At 55.6% G+C, this 19,710-nt stretch overlaps 26 pseudogenes; all 26 read left to right on the top strand.

The window, feature by feature from the left end:
- Positions 1–602: 602 nt before the first annotated feature.
- Positions 603–721, top strand: LOC139885435 (5S ribosomal RNA; annotated as a pseudogene).
- A 311-nt stretch (positions 722–1,032) lies between these two features.
- LOC139885342 (5S ribosomal RNA) lies at positions 1,033–1,151 on the top strand (annotated as a pseudogene).
- A 311-nt stretch (positions 1,152–1,462) lies between these two features.
- LOC139885431 (5S ribosomal RNA) lies at positions 1,463–1,581 on the top strand (annotated as a pseudogene).
- Positions 1,582–3,557: 1,976 nt separating this feature from the next.
- Positions 3,558–3,676, top strand: LOC139885430 (5S ribosomal RNA; annotated as a pseudogene).
- Positions 3,677–4,833: 1,157 nt separating this feature from the next.
- Positions 4,834–4,952, top strand: LOC139885449 (5S ribosomal RNA; annotated as a pseudogene).
- A 300-nt stretch (positions 4,953–5,252) lies between these two features.
- LOC139885363 (5S ribosomal RNA) lies at positions 5,253–5,371 on the top strand (annotated as a pseudogene).
- Positions 5,372–6,529: 1,158 nt separating this feature from the next.
- Positions 6,530–6,648, top strand: LOC139885365 (5S ribosomal RNA; annotated as a pseudogene).
- A 300-nt stretch (positions 6,649–6,948) lies between these two features.
- LOC139885455 (5S ribosomal RNA) lies at positions 6,949–7,067 on the top strand (annotated as a pseudogene).
- A 1,141-nt stretch (positions 7,068–8,208) lies between these two features.
- LOC139885429 (5S ribosomal RNA) lies at positions 8,209–8,327 on the top strand (annotated as a pseudogene).
- A 300-nt stretch (positions 8,328–8,627) lies between these two features.
- Positions 8,628–8,746, top strand: LOC139885498 (5S ribosomal RNA; annotated as a pseudogene).
- A 1,557-nt stretch (positions 8,747–10,303) lies between these two features.
- Positions 10,304–10,422, top strand: LOC139885364 (5S ribosomal RNA; annotated as a pseudogene).
- Positions 10,423–11,143: 721 nt separating this feature from the next.
- Positions 11,144–11,262, top strand: LOC139885428 (5S ribosomal RNA; annotated as a pseudogene).
- A 300-nt stretch (positions 11,263–11,562) lies between these two features.
- LOC139885427 (5S ribosomal RNA) lies at positions 11,563–11,681 on the top strand (annotated as a pseudogene).
- Positions 11,682–11,981: 300 nt separating this feature from the next.
- On the top strand, positions 11,982–12,100 carry LOC139885454 (5S ribosomal RNA; annotated as a pseudogene).
- A 718-nt stretch (positions 12,101–12,818) lies between these two features.
- Positions 12,819–12,937, top strand: LOC139885402 (5S ribosomal RNA; annotated as a pseudogene).
- Positions 12,938–13,666: 729 nt separating this feature from the next.
- On the top strand, positions 13,667–13,785 carry LOC139885404 (5S ribosomal RNA; annotated as a pseudogene).
- A 300-nt stretch (positions 13,786–14,085) lies between these two features.
- LOC139885424 (5S ribosomal RNA) lies at positions 14,086–14,204 on the top strand (annotated as a pseudogene).
- A 300-nt stretch (positions 14,205–14,504) lies between these two features.
- Positions 14,505–14,623, top strand: LOC139885414 (5S ribosomal RNA; annotated as a pseudogene).
- Positions 14,624–14,923: 300 nt separating this feature from the next.
- LOC139885380 (5S ribosomal RNA) lies at positions 14,924–15,042 on the top strand (annotated as a pseudogene).
- A 719-nt stretch (positions 15,043–15,761) lies between these two features.
- On the top strand, positions 15,762–15,880 carry LOC139885422 (5S ribosomal RNA; annotated as a pseudogene).
- Positions 15,881–16,180: 300 nt separating this feature from the next.
- On the top strand, positions 16,181–16,299 carry LOC139885362 (5S ribosomal RNA; annotated as a pseudogene).
- Positions 16,300–16,599: 300 nt separating this feature from the next.
- LOC139885379 (5S ribosomal RNA) lies at positions 16,600–16,718 on the top strand (annotated as a pseudogene).
- Positions 16,719–17,437: 719 nt separating this feature from the next.
- Positions 17,438–17,556, top strand: LOC139885377 (5S ribosomal RNA; annotated as a pseudogene).
- A 730-nt stretch (positions 17,557–18,286) lies between these two features.
- LOC139885421 (5S ribosomal RNA) lies at positions 18,287–18,405 on the top strand (annotated as a pseudogene).
- Positions 18,406–18,705: 300 nt separating this feature from the next.
- LOC139885446 (5S ribosomal RNA) lies at positions 18,706–18,824 on the top strand (annotated as a pseudogene).
- Positions 18,825–19,554: 730 nt separating this feature from the next.
- LOC139885445 (5S ribosomal RNA) lies at positions 19,555–19,673 on the top strand (annotated as a pseudogene).
- Positions 19,674–19,710: the final 37 nt, after the last annotated feature.

The raw sequence follows: 19,710 nt of genomic DNA, 5'->3' as shown, positions 1-19,710 counted from the left end.
CTATGTGCTCGGAATCCGTGCCACTCCTTTCGTTTCTTCGCACCCAGTTCGCCACCTCCCCACGGCGTAGCTTGGCCGAGGTGGTTATCTCGAAACATGTGAGGGTCGAAGGGGGAGTGGAGTGCGGCGAGAGAGGCATGGCTTGGTCGTGTAGCATAATCGCGCATAAACGATCGTGTGGATCATACTCGCACTAATACACCGAATACCAAAAGAACTCCGCCGTTAGGCGTGCTTGGGCGAGGGTAGTACTAGGATGGGTGACCTCTACGAAAGTCCACGTGATGCGCTCCTCTTCGTTAAGGGGATCCCCAATGGCGTGCTGCACATTTCTCGCAGGACTACTAGGACGGACCCCCGAATCGGTGCCGCTCTTTGCCCCACCACAGTTTCGATGCCCATAACATGTAGTTCGAAGCTTCCTTGACTACGTGCTCGGAATCCGTGCCACTTCTTTCGTTTCTTCGCACCCAGTTCGCCACCTCCCCACGGCGTAGCTTGGCCGAGGTGGCTATCTCGAAACATGTGAGGGTCGAAGGAGGCGTGGAGCGCGGCGAGAGAGGCCTGACATGGTCGTGTAGCACAATCGCGCATAAACGATCGTGTGCGATCATACTCGCACTAATACACCGAATACCAAAAGAACTCCGCCGTTAGGCGTGCTTGGGCGAGGGTAGTACTAGGATGGGTGACCTCTACGAAAGTCCACGTGTTGCGCCCCTCTTCGTTACGGGGATCCCCAATGGCGTGCTGCATATTTCTCGCAAGACTACTAGGACGGACCCTCGAATCGGTGCCGCTCTTTGCCCCACCACAGTTTCGATGCCTCATAACAATGTAGTTCGAAGCTTTTTTGACTGCGTGCTCGGAATCCGTGCCACTTCTTTCGTTTCTTCGCACCCAGTTCGGCACCTCCCCACGGCGTAGCTTGGCCGAGGTGGTTATCTCGAAACATGTGAGGGTCGAAGGGGGAGTGGAGCGCGGCGAGAGAGGCATGGCTTGGTCGTGTAGCATAATCGCGCATAAACGATCGTGTGCGATCATACTCGCACTAATACACCGAATACCAAAAGAACTCCGCCGTTAAACGTGCTTGGGCGAGGGTAGTACTAGGATGGGTGACCTCTACGAAAGTCCATGTGTTGCGCCCCTCTTCGTTAAGGGGATCCCCAATGGCGTGCTGCATATTTCTCGCAAGACAACTAGGACGGACCCCCGAATCGGTGCCGCTCTTTGCCCTACCACAGTTTCGATGCCTCATAACAATGTAGTTCGAAGCTTTCTTGACTACGTGCTCGGAATCCGTGCCACTTCTTTCGTTTCATCGCACCCAATTCGCCACCTCCCCACGGCGTAGCTTGGCCGAGGTGGCTATCTCGAAACATGTGATGGTCGAAGGGGTCGTGGAGCGCGGCGAGAGAGGCATGGCTTGGTCGTGTAGCACAATCGCGCATAAACGATAGTGTGCGATCATACTCGCACTAATAGACCGAATACCTCTAGAACTCCGCAGTTAGGCGTGCTTGGGCGAGGGTATTACTAGGATTGGGGACGTCCTCGGAAGTCCACGTGTTGCGCCCCTCTTCGTTACGGGGATCCCCAATGGCGTGCTGCATATTTCTCAGGACCGACCCCCGAATCGGTGCCGCTCTTTGCCCCACCACAGTTTCGATGCCTCATAACAATGTAGTTCGAAGCTTCCTTGACTATGTGCTCGGAATCCGTGCCACTTCTTTCGTTTCTTTGCACCCAATTCGCCACCTCCCCACGGCGTAGCTTGGCCGAGGTGGCTATCTCGAAACATGTGAGGGGCGAAGGAGTCGTGGAGCGCGGCGAGAGAGGCATGGCTTGGTCGTGTAGCACAATCGCGCATAAACGATAGTGTGCGATCATACTCGCACTAATAGACCGAATACCTCTAGAACTCCGCAGTTAGGCGTGCTTGGGCGAGGGTATTACTAGGACACGTGGACGTCCTCGGAAGTCCACGTGTTGCGCCCCTCTTCGTTACGGGGATCCCCAATGGCGTGCTGCATATTTCTCAGGACCGACCCCCGAATCGGTGCCGCTCTTTGCCCCACCACAGTTTCGATGCCTCATAACAATGTAGTTCGAAGCTTCCTTGACTACGTGCCACTTCTTTCGTTTCTTCGCACCCAATTCGCCACCTCCCCACGGCGTAGCTTGGCCGAGGTGGCTATCTCGAAACATGTGAGGGGCGAAGGAGTCGTGGAGCGCGGCGAGAGAGGCATGGCTTGGTCGTGTAGCACAATCGCGCATAAAAGAAAGTGGGCGATCATACTCGCACTAATAGACCGAATACCTCTAGATCTCCGCAGTTAGGCAAGCTTGGGCGAGGGTAGTACTAGGATTGAGGACGTCCTCGGAAGACCACGTGTTGCGCCCCTCTTCGTTACAGGGATCCCCAATGGCGTGCTGCATATTTCTCGCACGACTACTAGGACGGACCCCTGAATCGGTGCCGCTCTTTGCCCCACCACAGTTTCGATGCCTCATAACAATGTAGTTCGAAGTTTCATTCACTATGTGCTCGGAATCCGTGCCACTTCTTTCGTTTCTTCGCACCCAATTCGCCACCTCCGCACGGCGTAGCTTGGCTGAGGTGGCTATCTCGAAACATGTGATTGTCGAAGGGGGCGTGGAGCGCGGCAAGAGAGGCATGGCTTGGTTGTGTAGCTCAATCGCGCATAAACGATAGTGTGCGATCATACTCGCACTAAAAGACCGAATACCACTAGAACTCCGCAGTTAGGCGTGCTTGGGCGAGGGTATTACTAGGATTGGGGAAGTCCTCGGAAGTCCACGTGTTGCGCCCCTCTTCGTTACGGGGATCCCCAATGGCGTGCTGCATATTTCTCAGGACCGACCCCCGAATCGGTGCCGCTCTTTTCCCCACCACAGTTTCGATGCCTCATAACAATGTAGTTCCAAGCTTCCTTGACTATGTGCTCGGATTCCGTGCCACTCCTTTCGTTTCTTCGCACCCAATTCGCCACCTCCCCACGGCGTACCTTGGCCGAGGTGGCTATCTCGAAACATGTGAGGGGCGAAGGAGTCGTGGAGCGCGGCGAGAGAGGCATGGCTTGGTCGTGTAGCACAATCGCGCATAAACGATAGTGTGCAATCATACTCGCACTAATAGACCGAATACCTCTAGAACTCCGCAGTTAGGCGTGCTTGGGCGAGGGTATTACTAGGACACGTGGACGTCCTCGGAAGTCCACGTGTTGCGCCCCTCTTCGTTACGGGGATCCCCAATGGCGTGCTGCATATTTCTCAGGACCGACCCCCGAATCGGTGCCGCTCTTCGCCCCACCACAGTTTCGATGCCTCATAACAATGTAGTTCGAAGCTTCCTTGACTATGTGCTCGGAATCCGTGCCACTTCTTTCATTTCTTCGCACCCAATTCGCCACCTCCCCACGGCGTAGCTTGGCCGAGGTGGCTATCTCGAAACATGTGAGGGTCGAAGGGGGCGTGGAGCGCGGCGAGAGAGGCATGGCTTGGTCGTGTAGCACAATCGCGCATAAACGATAGTGTGCGATCATACTCGCACTAATAGACCGAATACCTCTAGAACTCCGCAGTTAGGCGTGCTTGGGCGAGGGTATTACTAGGATTGGGGACGTCCTCGGAAGTCCACGTGTTGCGCCCCTCTTCGTTACGGGGATCCCCAATTGCGTGCTGCATATTTCTCAGGACCGACCCCCGAATCGGTGCCGCTCTTTGCCCCACCACAGTTTCGATGCCTCATAACAATGTAGTTCGAAGCTTCCTTGACTACGTGCTCGGAATCCGTGCCACTTCTTTCGTTTCTTCGCACCCAATTCGCCACCTCCCCACGGCGTAGCTTGGCCGAGGTGGCTATCTCGAAACATGTGAGGGGCGAAGGAGTCGTGGAGCGCGGAGAGAGGCATGGCTTAGTCGTGTAGCACAATCGCGCAAACGATAGTGAGCGATCATACTCGCACTAATAGACCGAATACCTCTAGATCTCCGCAGTTAGGCGTGCTTGGGCGAGCGTAGTACTAGGATTGGGGACGTCCTCGGAAGTCCACGTGTTTGCGCCCCTCTTCGTTACGGGGATCCCCAATGGCGTGCTGCATATTTCTCGCACGACTACTAGGATGGACCCCTGAATCAGTGCCGCTATTTGCCCCACCACAGTTTCGATGCCTCATAACAATGTAGTTCGAAGCTTCCTTGACTATGTGCTCGGAATCCGTGCCACTTCTTTCGTTTGTTCGCACCCAATTCGCCATCTCCCCACGGCGTAGCTTGGCCGAGGTGGCTGTCTCGAAACATGTGAGGGTCGAAGGGGGCGTGGAGCGCGGCGAGAGAGGCATGGCTTGGTCGTGTAGCACAATCGCGCATAAACGATAGTGAGCGATCATACTCGCACTAATAGACCGAATACCTCTAGATCTCCGCAGTTAGGCGTGCTTGGGCGAGCGTAGTACTAGGATTGGGGACGTCCTCGGAAGTCCACGTGTTGCGCCCCTCTTCGTTACGGGGATCCCCAATGGCGTGCTGCATATTTCTCGCACGACTACTAGGACGGACACCTGAATCGGTGCCGCTCTTTGCCCCACCACAATTTCGATGCCTCATAATAATGTAGTTCGAAGTTTCATTCACTATGTGCTCGGAATCCGTGCCACTTCTTTCGTTTCTTCGCACCCAATTCGCCACCTCCCCACGGCGTAGCTTGGCCGAGGTGGCTGTCTCGAAACATGTGAGGGTCGAAGGGGGCGTGGAGCGCGGCGAGAGAGGCATGGCTTGGTCGTCTAGCACAATCGCGCATAAACGATAGTGTGCAATCATACTCGCACTAATAGACCGAATACCACTAGAACTCCGCAGTTAGGCGTGCTTGGGCGAGGGTATTAGTAGGATTGGGGACGTCCTCGGAAGTCCACGTGTTGCGCCCCTCTTCGTTACGGGGATCCCCAATGGCGTGCTGCATATTTCTCAGGACCGACCCCCGAATCGGTGCCGCTCTTTGCCCCACCACAGTTTCGATGCCTCATAACAATGTAGTTCGAAGCTTCCTTGACTATGTGCTCGGAATCCGTGCCACTTCTTTCGTTTCTTCGCACCCAATTCGCCACCTCCCCACGGCGTAGCTTGGCCGAGGTGGCTATCTCGAAACATGTGAGGGGCGAAGGGGTCGTGGAGCGCGGCGAGAGAGGCATGGCTTGGTCGTGTAGCACAAACGCGCATAAACGATAGTGTGCGATCATACTCGCACTAATAGACCGAATACCACTAGAACTCCGCAGTTAGGCGTGCTTGGGCGAGGGTATTACTAGGATTGGGGACGTCCTCGGAAGTCCACGTGTTGCGCCCCTCTTCGTTACGGGGATCCCCAATTGCGTGCTGCATATTTCTCAGGACCGACCCCCGAATCGGTGCCGCTCTTTGCCCCACCACAGTTTCGATGCCTCATAACAATGTAGTTCGAAGCTTCCTTGACTACGTGCTCGGAATCCGTGCCACTTCTTTCGTTTCTTCGCACCCAATTCGCCACCTCCCCACGGCGTAGCTTGGCCGAGGTGGCTATCTCGAAACATGTGAGGGGCGAAGGAGTCGTGGAGCGCGGAGAGAGGCATGGCTTAGTCGTGTAGCACAATCGCGCATAAACGATAGTGAGCGATCATACTCGCACTAATAGACCGAATACCTCTAGATCTCCGCAGTTAGGCGTGCTTGGGCGAGCGTAGTACTAGGATTGGGGACGTCCTCGGAAGTCCACGTGTTGCGCCCCTCTTCGTTACGGGGATCCCCAATGGCGTGCTGCATATTTCTCGCACGACTACTAGGATGGACCCCTGAATCAGTGCCGCTATTTGCCCCACCACAGTTTCGATGCCTCATAACAATGTAGTTCGAAGCTTCCTTGACTATGTGCTCGGAATCCGTGCCACTTCTTTCGTTTGTTCGCACCCAATTCGCCATCTCCCCACGGCGTAGCTTGGCCGAGGTGGCTGTCTCGAAACATGTGAGGGTCGAAGGGGGCGTGGAGCGCGGCGAGAGAGGCATGGCTTGGTCGTGTAGCACAATCGCGCATAAACGATAGTGAGCGATCATACTCGCACTAATAGACCGAATACCTCTAGATCTCCGCAGTTAGGCGTGCTTGGGCGAGCGTAGTACTAGGATTGGGGACGTCCTCGGAAGTCCACGTGTTGCGCCCCTCTTCGTTACGGGGATCCCCAATGGCGTGCTGCATATTTCTCGCACGACTACTAGGACGGACACCTGAATCGGTGCCGCTCTTTGCCCCACCACAATTTCGATGCCTCATAATAATGTAGTTCGAAGTTTCATTCACTATGTGCTCGGAATCCGTGCCACTTCTTTCGTTTCTTCGCACCCAATTCGCCACCTCCCCACGGCGTAGCTTGGCCGAGGTGGCTGTCTCGAAACATGTGAGGGTCGAAGGGGGCGTGGAGCGCGGCGAGAGAGGCATGGCTTGGTCGTCTAGCACAATCGCGCATAAACGATAGTGTGCAATCATACTCGCACTAATAGACCGAATACCACTAGAACTCCGCAGTTAGGCGTGCTTGGGCGAGGGTATTACTAGGATTGGGGACGTCCTCGGAAGTCCACGTGTTGCGCCCCTCTTCGTTACGGGGATCCCCAATGGCGTGCTGCATATTTCTCAGGACGGACCCCCGAATCGGTGCCGCTCTTTGCCCCACCACAGTTTCGATGCCTCATAACAATGTAGTTCGAAGCTTCCTTGACTATGTGCTCGGAATCCGTGCCACTTCTTTCGTTTCTTCGCACCCAATTCGCCACCTCCCCACGGCGTAGCTTGGCCGAGGTGGCTATCTCGAAACATGTGAGGGGCGAAGGGGTCGTGGAGCGCGGCGAGAGAGGCATGGCTTGGTCGTGTAGCACAAACGCGCATAAACGATAGTGTGCGATCATACTCGCACTAATAGACCGAATACCACTAGAACTCCGCAGTTAGGCGTGCTTGGGCGAGGGTATTACAAGGATTGGGGACGTCCTCGGAAGTCCACGTGTTGCGCCCCTCTTCGTTACGGGGATCCCCAATGGCGTGCTGCATATTTCTCAGGACCGACCCCCGAATCGGTGCCGCTCTTTGCCCCACCACAGTTTCGATGCCTCATAACAATGTAGTTCGAAGCTTCCTTGACTACGTGCTCGGAATCCGTGCCACTTCTTTCGTTTCTTCGCACCCAATTCGCCACCTCCCCACGGCGTAGCTTGGCCGAGGTGGCTATCTCGAAACATGTGAGGGGCGAAGGAGTCGTGGAGCGCGGCGAGAGAGGCATGGCTTGGTCGTGTAGCACAAACGCGCATAAACGATAGTGTGCGATCATACTCGCACTAATAGACCGAATACCACTAGAACTCCGCAGTTAGGCGTGGCTTGGGCGAGGGTATTACTAGGATTGGGGACGTCCTCGGAAGTCCACGTGTTGCGCCCCTCTTCGTTACGGGGATCCCCAATGGCGTGCTGCATATTTCTCAGGACCGACCCCCGAATCGGTGCCGCTCTTTGCCCCACCACAGTTTCGATGCCTCATAACAATGTAGTTCCAAGCTTCGTTGACTATGTGCTCGGATTCCGTGCCACTCATTTCGTTTCTTCGCACCCAATTCGCCACCTCCCCACGGCGTAGCTTGGCCGAGGTGGCTATCTCGAAACATGTGAGGGGCGAAGGAGTCGTGGAGCGCGGCGAGAGAGGCATGGCTTGGTCGTGTAGCACAATCGCGCATAAACGATAGTGGGCGATCATACTCGCACTAATAGACCGAATACCTCTAGAACTCCGCAGTTAGGCGTGCTTGGGCGAGGGTATTACTAGGACACGTGGACGTCCTCGGAAGTCCACGTGTTGCGCCCCTCTTCGTTACGGGGATCCCCAATGGCGTGCTGCATATTTCTCAGGACCGACCCCCGAATCGGTGCCGCTCTTTGCCCCACCACAGTTTTCGATGCCTCATAGCAATGTAGTTCGAAGCATCCTTGACTATGTGCTCGAAATCCGTGCCACTTCTTTCGTTTCTTCGCACCCAATTCGCCACCTCCCCACGGCGTAGCTTGGCCGAGGTGGCTATCTCGATACATGTGAGGGGCGAAGGAGTCGTGGAGCGCGGCGAGAGAGGCATGGCTTGGTCGTGTAGCACAATCGCGCATAAACGATAGTGTGCGATCATACTCGCACTAATAGACCGAATACCTCTAGAACTCCGCAGTTAGGCGTGCTTGGGCGAGGGTATTACTAGGATTGGGGACGTCCTCGGAAGTCCACGTGTTGCGCCCCTCTTCGTTACGGGGATCCCCAATGGCGTGCTGCATATTTCTCAGGACCGACCCCCGAATCGGTGCCGCTCTTTGCCCCACCACAGTTTCGATGCCTCATAACAATGTAGTTCGAAGCTTCCTTGACTATGTGCTCGGAATCCGTGCCACTTCTTTCGTTTCTTCGCACCCAATTCGCCACCTCCCCACGGCGTAGCTTGGCCGAGGTGGCTATCTCGAAACATGTGATTGTCGCAGGGGGCGTGGAGCGCGGCAAGAGAGGCATGGCTTGGTTGTGTAGCTCAATCGCGCATAAACGATAGTGTGCGATCATACTCGCACTAAAAGACCGAATACCACTAGAACTCCGCAGTTAGGCGTGCTTGGGCGAGGGTATTACTAGGATTGGGGACGTCCTCGGAAGTCCACGTGTTGCGCCCCTCTTCGTTACGGGGATCCCCAATGGCGTGCTGCTTATTTCTCAGGACCGACCCCCGAATCGGTGCCGCTCTTTTCCCCACCACAGTTTCGATGCCTCATAACAATGTAGTTCCAAGCTTCCTTGACTATGTGCTCGGATTCCGTGCCACTCCTTTCGTTTCTTCGCACCCAATTCGCCACCTCCCCACGGCGTAGCTTGGCCGAGGTGGCTATCTCGAAACATGTGAGGGGCGAAGGAGTCGTGGAGCGCGGCGAGAGAGGCATGGCTTGGTCGTGTAGCACAATCGCGCAAAAAACGATAGTGGGCGATCATACTCGCACTAATAGACCGAATACCTCTAGAACTCCGCAGTTAGGCGTGCTTGGGCGAGGGTATTACTAGGACACGTGGACGTCCTCGGAAGTCCACGTGTTGCGCCCCTCTTCGTTACGGGGATCCCCAATGGCGTGCTGCATATTTCTCAGGACCGACCCCCGAATCGGTGCCGCTCTTTGCCCCACCACAGTTTCGATGCCTCATAACAATGTAGTTCGAAGCTTCCTTGACTATGTGCTCGGAATCCGTGCCACTTCTTTCGTTTCTTTGCACCCAATTCGCCACCTCCCCACGGCGTAGCTTGGCCGAGGTGGCTATCTCGAAACATGTGAGGGGCGAAGGAGTCGTGGAGCGCGGCGAGAGAGGCATGGCTTGGTCGTCTAGCACAATCGCGCATAAACGATAGTGTGCGATCATACTCGCACTAATAGACCGAATACCTCTAGAACTCCGCAGTTAGGCGTGCTTGGGCGAGGGTATTACTAGGACACGTGGACGTCCTCGGAAGTCCACGTGTTGCGCCCCTCTTCGTTACGGGGATCCCCAATGGCGTGCTGCATATTTCTCAGGACCGACCCCCGAATCGGTGCCGCTCTTTGCCCCACCACAGTTTCGATGCCTCATAACAATGTAGTTCGAAGCTTCCTTGACTACGTGCCACTTCTTTCGTTTCTTCGCACCCAATTCGCCACCTCCCCACGGCGTAGCTTGGCCGAGGTGGCTATCTCGAAACATGTGAGGGGCGAAGGAGTCGTGGAGCGCGGCGAGAGAGGCATGGCTTGGTCGTGTAGCACAATCGCGCATAAAGAAAGTGGGCGATCATACTCGCACTAATAGACCGAATACCTCTAGATCTCCGCAGTTAGGCAAGCTTGGGCGAGGGTAGTACTAGGATTGAGGACGTCCTCGGAAGACCACGTGTTGCGCCCCTCTTCGTTACAGGGATCCCCAATGGCGTGCTGCATATTTCTCGCACGACTACTAGGACGGACCCCTGAATCGGTGCCGCTCTTTGCCCCACCACAGTTTCGATGCCTCATAACAATGTAGTTCGAAGTTTCATTCACTATGTGCTCGGAATCCGTGCCACTTCTTTCGTTTCTTCGCACCCAATTCGCCACCTCCGCACGGCGTAGCTTGGCTGAGGTGGCTATCTCGAAACATGTGATTGTCGAAGGGGGCGTGGAGCGCGGCAAGAGAGGCATGGCTTGGTTGTGTAGCTCAATCGCGCATAAACGATAGTGTGCGATCATACTCGCACTAAAAGACCGAATACCACTAGAACTCCGCAGTTAGGCGTGCTTGGGCGAGGGTATTACTACGATTGGGGACGTCCTCGGAAGTCCACGTGTTGCGCCCCTCTTCGTTACGGGGATCCCCAATGGCGTGCTGCTTATTTCTCAGGACCGACCCCCGAATCGGTGCCGCTCTTTTCCCCACCACAGTTTCGATGCCTCATAACAATGTAGTTCCAAGCTTCCTTGACTATGTGCTCGGATTCCGTGCCACTCCTTTCGTTTCTTCGCACCCAATTCGCCACCTCCCCACGGCGTAGCTTGGCCGAGGTGGCTATCTCGAAACATGTGAGGGGCGAAGGAGTCGTGGAGCGCGGCGAGAGAGGCATGGCTTGGTCGTGTAGCACAATCGCGCATAAAACGATAGTGGGCGATCATACTCGCACTAATAGACCGAATACCTCTAGAACTCCGCAGTTAGGCGTGCTTGGGCGAGGGTATTACTAGGACACGTGGACGTCCTCGGAAGTCCACGTGTTGCGCCCCTCTTCGTTACGGGGATCCCCAATGGCGTGCTGCATATTTCTCAGGACCGACCCCCGAATCGGTGCCGCTCTTTGCCCCACCACAGTTTCGATGCCTCATAACAATGTAGTTCGAAGCTTCCTTGACTATGTGCTCGGAATCCGTGCCACTTCTTTCGTTTCTTCGCACCCAATTCGCCACCTCCCCACGGCGTAGCTTGGCCGAGGTGGCTATCTCGAAACATGTGAGGGGCGAAGGAGTCGTGGAGCGCGGCGAGAGAGGCATGGCTTGGTCGTGTAGCACAATCGCGCATAAACGATAGTGTGCGATCATACTCGCACTAATAGACCGAATACCTCTAGAACTCCGCAGTTAGGCGTGCTTGGGCGAGGGTATTACTAGGATTGGGGACGTCCTCGGAAGTCCACGTGTTGCGCCCCTCTTCGTTACGGGGATCCCCAATGGCGTGCTGCATATTTCTCAGGACGGACCCCCGAATCGGTGCCGCTCTTTGCCCCACCACAGTTTCGATGCCTCATAACAATGTAGTTCGAAGCTTCCTTGACTATGTGCTCGGAATCCGTGCCACTTCTTTCGTTTCTTCGCACCCAATTCGCCACCTCCCCACGGCGTAGCTTGGCCGAGGTGGCTATCTCGAAACATGTGAGGGGCGAAGGAGTCGTGGAGCGCGGCGAGAGAGGCATGGCTTGGTCGTGTAGCACAATCGCGCATAAACGATAGTGTGCGATCATACTCGCACTAATAGACCGAATACCTCTAGAACTCCGCAGTTAGGCGTGCTTGGGCGAGGGTATTACTAGGATTGGGGACGTCCTCGGAAGTCCACGTGTTGCGCCCCTCTTCGTTACGGGGATCCCCAATGGCGTGCTGCATATTTCTCAGGACCGACCCCCGAATCGGTGCCGCTCTTTGCCCCACCACAGTTTCGATGCCTCATAACAATGTAGTTCGAAGCTTCCTTGACTATGTGCTCGGAATCCGTGCCACTTCTTTCGTTTCTTCGCACCCAATTCGCCACCTCCCCACGGCGTAGCTTGGCCGAGGTGGCTATCTCGAAACATGTGAGGGGCGAAGGGGTCGTGGAGCGCGGCGAGAGAGGCATGGCTTGGTCGTGTAGCACAAACGCGCATAAACGATAGTGTGCGATCATACTCGCACTAATAGACCGAATACCACTAGAACTCCGCAGTTAGGCGTGCTTGGGCGAGGGTATTACAAGGATTGGGGACGTCCTCGGAAGTCCACGTGTTGCGCCCCTCTTCGTTACGGGGATCCCGAATGGCGTGCTGCATATTTCTCAGGACCGACCCCCGAATCGGTGCCGCTCTTTGCCCCACCACAGTTTCGATGCCTCATAACAATGTAGTTCGAAGCTTCCTTGACTACGTGCTCGGAATCCGTGCCACTTCTTTCGTTTCTTCGCACCCAATTCGCCACCTCCCCACGGCGTAGCTTGGCCGAGGTGGCTATCTCGAAACATGTGAGGGGCGAAGGAGTCGTGGAGCGCGGAGAGAGGCATGGCTTAGTCGTGTAGCACAATCGCGCATAAACGATAGTGAGCGATCATACTCGCACTAATAGACCGAATACCTCTAGAACTCCGCAGTTAGGCGTGCTTGGGCGAGGGTATTACTAGGACACGTGGACGTCCTCGAAAGTCCACGTGTTGCGCCCCTCTTCGTTACGGGGATCCCCAATGGCGTGCTGCATATTTCTCAGGACCGACCCCCGAATCGGTGCCGCTCTTTGCCCCACCACAGTTTCGATGCCTCATAACAATGTAGTTCGAAGCTTCCTTGACTATGTGCTCGGAATCCGTGCCACTTCTTTCATTTCTTCGCACCCAATTCGCCACCTCCCCACGGCGTAGCTTGGCCGAGGTGGCTATCTCGAAACATGTGAGGGTCGAAGGGGGCGTGGAGCGCGGCGAGAGAGGCATGGCTTGGTCGTGTAGCACAATCGCGCATAAACGATAGTGTGCGATCATACTCGCACTAATAAACCGAATACCTCTAGAACTCCGCAGTTAGGCGTGCTTGGGCGAGGGTATTACTAGGATTGGGGACGTCCTCGGAAGTCCACGTGTTGCGCCCCTCTTCGTTACGGGGATCCCCAATGGCGTGCTGCATATTTCTCAGGACCGACCCCCGAATCGGTGCCGCTCTTTGCCCCACCACAGTTTCGATGCCTCATAACAATGTAGTTCGAAGCTTCCTTGACTACGTGCTCGGAATCCGTGCCACTTCTTTCGTTTCTTCGCACCCAATTCGCCACCTCCCCACGGCGTAGCTTGGCCGAGGTGGCTATCTCGAAACATGTGAGGGGCGAAGGAGTCGTGGAGCGCGGGGAGAGAGCCATGGCTTGGTCGTTTAGCACAATCGCGCATAAACGATAGTGAGCGATCATACTCCCACTAATAGACCGAATACCTCTAGATCTCCGCAGTTAGGCGTGCTTGGGCGAGGGTAGTACTAGGATTGGGGACGTCCTCGGAAGTCCACGTGTTGCGCCCCTCTTCGTTACGGGATCCCCAATGGCGTGCTGCATATTTCTCGCACGACTACTAGGACGGACCCCTGAATCGGTGCCGCTCTTTGCCCCACCACAATTTCGATGCCTCATAATAATGTAGTTCGAAGTTTCATTCACTATGTGCTCGGAATCCGTGCCACTTCTTTCGTTTCTTCGCACCCAATTCGCCACCTCCCGACGGCGTAGCTTGGCCGAGGTGGATCTCTCGAAACATGTGAGGCGCGAAGGGGTCGTGGAGCGCGGCGAGAGAGGCATGGCTTGGTCGTGTAGCACAAACGCGCATAAACGATAGTGTGCGATCATACTCGCACTAATAGGCCGAATACCACTAGAACTCCGCAGTTAGGCGTGCTTGGGCGAGGGTATTACTAGGATTGGGGACGTCCTCGGAAGTCCACGTGTTGCGCCCCTCTTCGTTACGGGGATCCCCAATGGCGTGCTGCATATTTCTCAGGACCGACCCCCGAATCGGTGCCTCTCTTTGCCCCACCACAGTTTCGATGCCTCATAACAATGTAGTTCGAAGCTTCCTTGACTATGTGCTCGGAATCCGTGCCACTTCTTTCGTTTCTTCGCACCCAATTCGCCACCTCCCCACGGCGTAGCTTGGCCGAGGTGGCTATCTCGAAACATGTGAGGGGCGAAGGGGTCGTGGAGCGCGGCGAGAGAGGCATGGCTTGGTCGTGTAGCTCAATCGCGCATAAACGATAGTGTGCGATCATACTCGCACTAATAGACCGAATACCACTAGAACTGCGCAGTTAGGCGTGCTTGGGCGAGAGTATTACTAGGATTGGGGACGTCCTCGGAAGTCCACGTGTTGCGCCCCTCTTCGTTAAGGGGATCCCCAATGGCGTGCTGCATATTTCTCAGGACCGACCCCCGAATCGGTGCCGCTCTTTGCCCCACCACAGTTTCGATGCCTCATAACAATGTAGTTCGAAGCTTCCTTGACTATGTGCTCGGAATCCGTGCCACTTCTTTCGTTTCTTCGCTCCCAATTCGCCACCTCCCCACGGCGTAGCTTGGCCGAGGTGGCTATCTCGAAACATGTGAGGGTCGAAGGGGGCGTGGAGCGCGGCGAGAGAGGCATGGCTTGGTTGTCTAGCACAAACGCGCATAAACGATAGTGTGCGATCATACTCGCACTAATAGACCGAATACCACTAGAACTCCGCAGTTAGGCGTGCTTGGGCGAGGGTATTACTAGGATTGGGGACGTTCTCGGAAGTCCGCGTGTTGCGCCCCTCTTCGTTATGGGGATCCCCAATGGCGTGCTGCATATTTCTCAGGACCGACCCCCGAATCGGTGCCGCTCTTTGCCCCACCACAGTTTCGATGCCTCATAACAATGTAGTTCGAAGCTTCCTTGACTATGTGCTCGGAATCCGTGCCACTTCTTTCGTTTCTTCGCACCCAATTCGCCACCTCCCCATGGCGTAGCTTGGCCGAGGTGGCTATCTCGAAACATGTGAGGGGCGAAGGGGTCGTGGAGCGCGGCGAGAGAGGCATGGCTTGGTCGTGTAGCACAAACGCGCATAAACGATAGTGTGCGATCATACTCGCACTAATAGACCGAATACCACTAGAACTGCGCAGTTAGGCGTGCTTGGGCGAGCGTAGTACTAGGATTGGGGACGTCCTCGGAAGTCCACGTGTTGCGCCCCTCTTCGTTACGGGGATCCCCAATGGCGTGCTGCATATTTCTCAGGACCGACCCCCGAATCGGTGCCGCTCTTTGCCCCACCACAGTTTCGATGCCTCATAACAATGTAGTTCGAAGCTTCCTTGACTATGTGCTCGGAATCCGTGCCACTTCTTTCGTTTCTTCGCACCCAATTCGCCACCTCCCCACGGCGTAGCTTGGCCGAGGTGGCTCTCTCGAAACATGTGAGGGGCGAAGGGGTCGTGGAGCGCGGCGAGAGAGGCATGGCTTGGTCGTGTAGCACAAACGCGCATAAACGATAGTGTGCGATCATACTCGCACTAATAGGCCGAATACCACTAGAACTCCGCAGTTAGGCGTGCTTGGGCGAGGGTATTACAAGGATTGGGGACGTCCTCGGAAGTCCACGTGTTGCGCCCCTCTTCGTTACGGGGATCCCCAATGGCGTGCTGCATATTTCTCAGGACGGACCCCCGAATCGGTGCCGCTCTTTGCCCCACCACAGTTTCGATGCCTCATAACAATGTAGTTCGAAGCTTCCTTGACTATGTGCTCGGAATCCGTGCCACTTCTTTCGTTTCTTCGCACCCAATTCGCCACCTCCCCACGGCGTAGCTTGGCCGAGGTTGCTATCTCGAAACATGTGAGGGGCGAAGGGGTCGTGGAGCGCGGCGAGAGAGGCATGGCTTGGTCGTGTAGCACAAACGCGCATAAACGATAGTGTGCGATCATACTCGCACTAATAGACCGAATACCACTAGAACTGCGCAGTTAGGCGTGCTTGGGCGAGAGTATTACTAGGATTGGGGACGTCCTCGGAAGTCCACGTGTTGCGCCCCTCTTCGTTAAGGGGATCCCCAATGGCGTGCTGCATATTTCTCAGGACCGACCCCCGAATCGGTGCCGCTCTTTGCCCCACCACAGTTTCGATGCCTCATAACAATGTAGTTCGAAGCTTCCTTGACTATGTGCTCGGAATCCGTGCCACTTCTTTCGTTTCTTCGCACCCAATTCGCCACCTCCCCACGGCGTAGCTTGGCCGAGGTGGCTATCTCGAAACATGTGAGGGTCGAAGGGGGCGTGGAGCGCGGCGAGAGAGGCATGGCTTGGTTGTCTAGCACAAACGCGCATAAACGATAGTGTGCGATCATACTCGCACTAATAGACCGAATACCACTAGAACTCCGCAGTTAGGCGTGCTTGGGCGAGGGTATTACTAGGATTGGGGACGTCCTCGGAAGTCCACGTGTTGCGCCCCTCTTCGTTACGGGGATCCCCAATGGCGTGCTGCATATTTCTCAGGACCGACCCCCGAATCGGTGCCTCTCTTTGCCCCACCACAGTTTCGATGCCTCATAACAATGTAGTTCGAAGCTTCCTTGACTATGTGCTCGGAATCCGTGCCACTTCTTTCGTTTCTTCGCACCCAATTCGCCACCTCCCCATGGCGTAGCTTGGCCGAGGTGGCTATCTCGAAACATGTGAGGGGCGAAGGGGTCGTGGAGCGCGGCGAGAGAGGCATGGCTTGGTCGTGTAGCACAAACGCGCATAAACGATAGTGTGCGATCATACTCGCACTAATAGACCGAATACCACTAGAACTGCGCAGTTAGGCGTGCTTGGGCGAGCGTAGTACTAGGATTGGGGACGTCCTCGGAAGTCCACGTGTTGCGCCCCTCTTCGTTACGGGGATCCCCAATGGCGTGCTGCATATTTCTCAGGACCGACCCCCGAATCGGTGCCGCTCTTTGCCCCACCACAGTTTCGATGCCTCATAACAATGTAGTTCGAAGCTTCCTTGACTATGTGCTCGGAATCCGTGCCACTTCTTTCGTTTCTTCGCACCCAATTCGCCACCTCCCCACGGCGTAGCTTGGCCGAGGTGGCTCTCTCGAAACATGTGAGGGGCGAAGGGGTCGTGGAGCGCGGCGAGAGAGGCATGGCTTGGTCGTGTAGCACAAACGCGCATAAACGATAGTGTGCGATCATACTCGCACTAATAGGCCGAATACCACTAGAACTCCGCAGTTAGGCGTGCTTGGGCGAGGGTATTACAAGGATTGGGGACGTCCTCGGAAGTCCACGTGTTGCGCCCCTCTTCGTTACGGGGATCCCCAATGGCGTGCTGCATATTTCTCAGGACGGACCCCCGAATCGGTGCCGCTCTTTGCCCCACCACAGTTTCGATGCCTCATAACAATGTAGTTCGAAGCTTCCTTGACTATGTGCTCGGAATCCGTGCCACTTCTTTCGTTTCTTCGCACCCAATTCGCCACCTCCCCACGGCGTAGCTTGGCCGAGGTGGCTATCTCGAAACATGTGAGGGGCGAAGGGGTCGTGGAGCGCGGCGAGAGAGGCGTGGCTTGGTCGTGTAGCACAAACGCGCATAAACGATAGTGTGCGATCATACTCGCACTAATAGACCGAATACCACTAGAACTGCGCAGTTAGGCGTGCTTGGGCGAGCGTAGTACTAGGATTGGGGACGTCCTCGGAAGTCCACGTGTTGCGCCCCTCTTCGTTACGGGGATCCCCAATGGCGTGCTGCATATTTCTCGCACGACTACTAGGACGGACACCTGAATCGGTGCCGCTCTTTGCCCCACCACAATTTCGATGCCTCATAATAATGTAGTTCGAAGTTTCATTCACTATGTGCTCGGAATCCGTGCCACTTCTTTCGTTTCTTTGCACCCAATTCGCCACCTCCCCACGGCGTAGCTTGGCCGAGGTGGCTGTCTCGAAACATGTGAGGGTCGAAGGGGGCGTGGAGCGCGGCGAGAGAGGCATGGCTTGGTCGTCTAGCACAATCGCGCATAAACGATAGTGTGCCATCATACTCGCACTAATAGACCGAATACCACTAGAACTCCGCAGTTAGGCGTGCTTGGGCGAGGGTATTACTAGGATTGGGGACGTCCTCGGAAGTCCACGTGTTGCGCCCCTCTTCGTTACGGGGATCCCCAATGGCGTGCTGCATATTTCTCAGGACGGACCCCCGAATCGGTGCCGCTCTTTTCCCCACCACAGTTTCGATGCCTCATAACAATGTAGTTCGAAGCTTCCTTGACTATGTGCTCGGAATCCGTGCCACTTCTTTCGTTTCTTCGCACCCAATTCGCCACCTCCCCACGGCGTAGCTTGGCCGAGGTGGCTATCTCGAAACATGTGAGGGGCGAAGGGGTCGTGGAGCGCGGCGAGAGAGGCATGGCTTGGTCGTGTAGCACAAACGCGCATAAACGATAGTGTGCGATCATACTCGCACTAATAGACCGAATACCACTAGAACTGCGCAGTTAGGCGTGCTTGGGCGAGAGTATTACTAGGATTGGGGACGTCCTCGGAAGTCCACGTGTTGCGCCCCTCTTCGTTAAGGGGATCCCCAATGGCGTGCTGCATATTTCTCAGGACCGACCCCCGAATCGGTGCCGCTCTTTGCCCCACCACAATTTCGATGCCTCATATTAATGTAGTTCGAAGTTTCATTCACTATGTGCTCGGAATCCGTGCCACTTCTTTCGTTTCTTCGCACCCAATTCGCCACCTCCCCACGGCGTAGCTTGGCCGAGGTGGCTGTCTCGAAACATGTGAGGGTCGAAGGGGGCGTGGAGCGCGGCGAGAGAGGCATGGCTTGGTCGTCTAGCACAATCGCGCATAAACGATAGTGTGCGATCATACTCGCACTAATAGACCGAATACCACTAGAACTCCGCAGTTAGGCGTGCTTGGGCGAGGGTATTACTAGGATTGTGGACGTCCTCGGAAGTCCACGTGTTGCGCCCCTCTTCGTTACGGGGATCCCCAATGGCGTGCTGCATATTTCTCAGGACGGACCCCCGAATCGGTGCCGCTCTTTGCCCCACCACAGTTTCGATGCCTCATAACAATGTAGTTCGAAGCTTCCTTGACTACGTGCTCGGAATCCGTGCCACTTCTTTCGTTTCTTCGCACCCAATTCGCCACCTCCCCACGGCGTAGCTTGGCCGAGGTGGCTATCTCGAAACATGTGAGGGGCGAAGGAGTCGTGGAGCGCGGGGAGAGAGCCATGGCTTGGTCGTTTAGCACAATCGCGCATAAACGATAGTGAGCGATCATACTCCCACTAATAGACCGAATACCTCTAGATCTCCGCAGTTAGGCGTGCTTGGGCGAGGGTAGTACTAGGATTGGGGACGTCCTCGGAAGTCCACGTGTTGCGCCCCTCTTCGTTACGGGGATCCCCAATGGCGTGCTGCATATTTCTCGCACGACTACTAGGACGGACACCTGAATCGGTGCCGCTCTTTGCCCCACCACAATTTCGATGCCTCATAATAATGTAGTTCGAAGTTTCATTCACTATGTGCTCGGAATCCGTGCCACTTCTTTCGTTTCTTTGCACCCAATTCGCCACCTCCCCACGGCGTAGCTTGGCCGAGGTGGCTGTCTCGAAACATGTGAGGGTCGAAGGGGGCGTGGAGCGCGGCGAGAGAGGCATGGCTTGGTCGTCTAGCACAATCGCGCATAAACGATAGTGTGCGATCATACTCGCACTAATAGACCGAATACCACTAGAACTCCGCAGTTAGGCGTGCTTGGGCGAGGGTATTACTAGGATTGTGGACGTCCTCGGAAGTCCACGTGTTGCGCCCCTCTTCGTTACGGGGATCCCCAATGGCGTGCTGCATAT

Source organism: Rutidosis leptorrhynchoides, unplaced genomic scaffold, assembly GCF_046630445.1.
Source record: "Rutidosis leptorrhynchoides isolate AG116_Rl617_1_P2 unplaced genomic scaffold, CSIRO_AGI_Rlap_v1 contig97, whole genome shotgun sequence".
Taxonomy (NCBI): Eukaryota; Viridiplantae; Streptophyta; class Magnoliopsida; order Asterales; family Asteraceae; genus Rutidosis; species Rutidosis leptorrhynchoides.
Note: the sequence above shows the minus strand (reverse complement) of the source record. Positions and strands in the feature narration are given on the sequence as shown.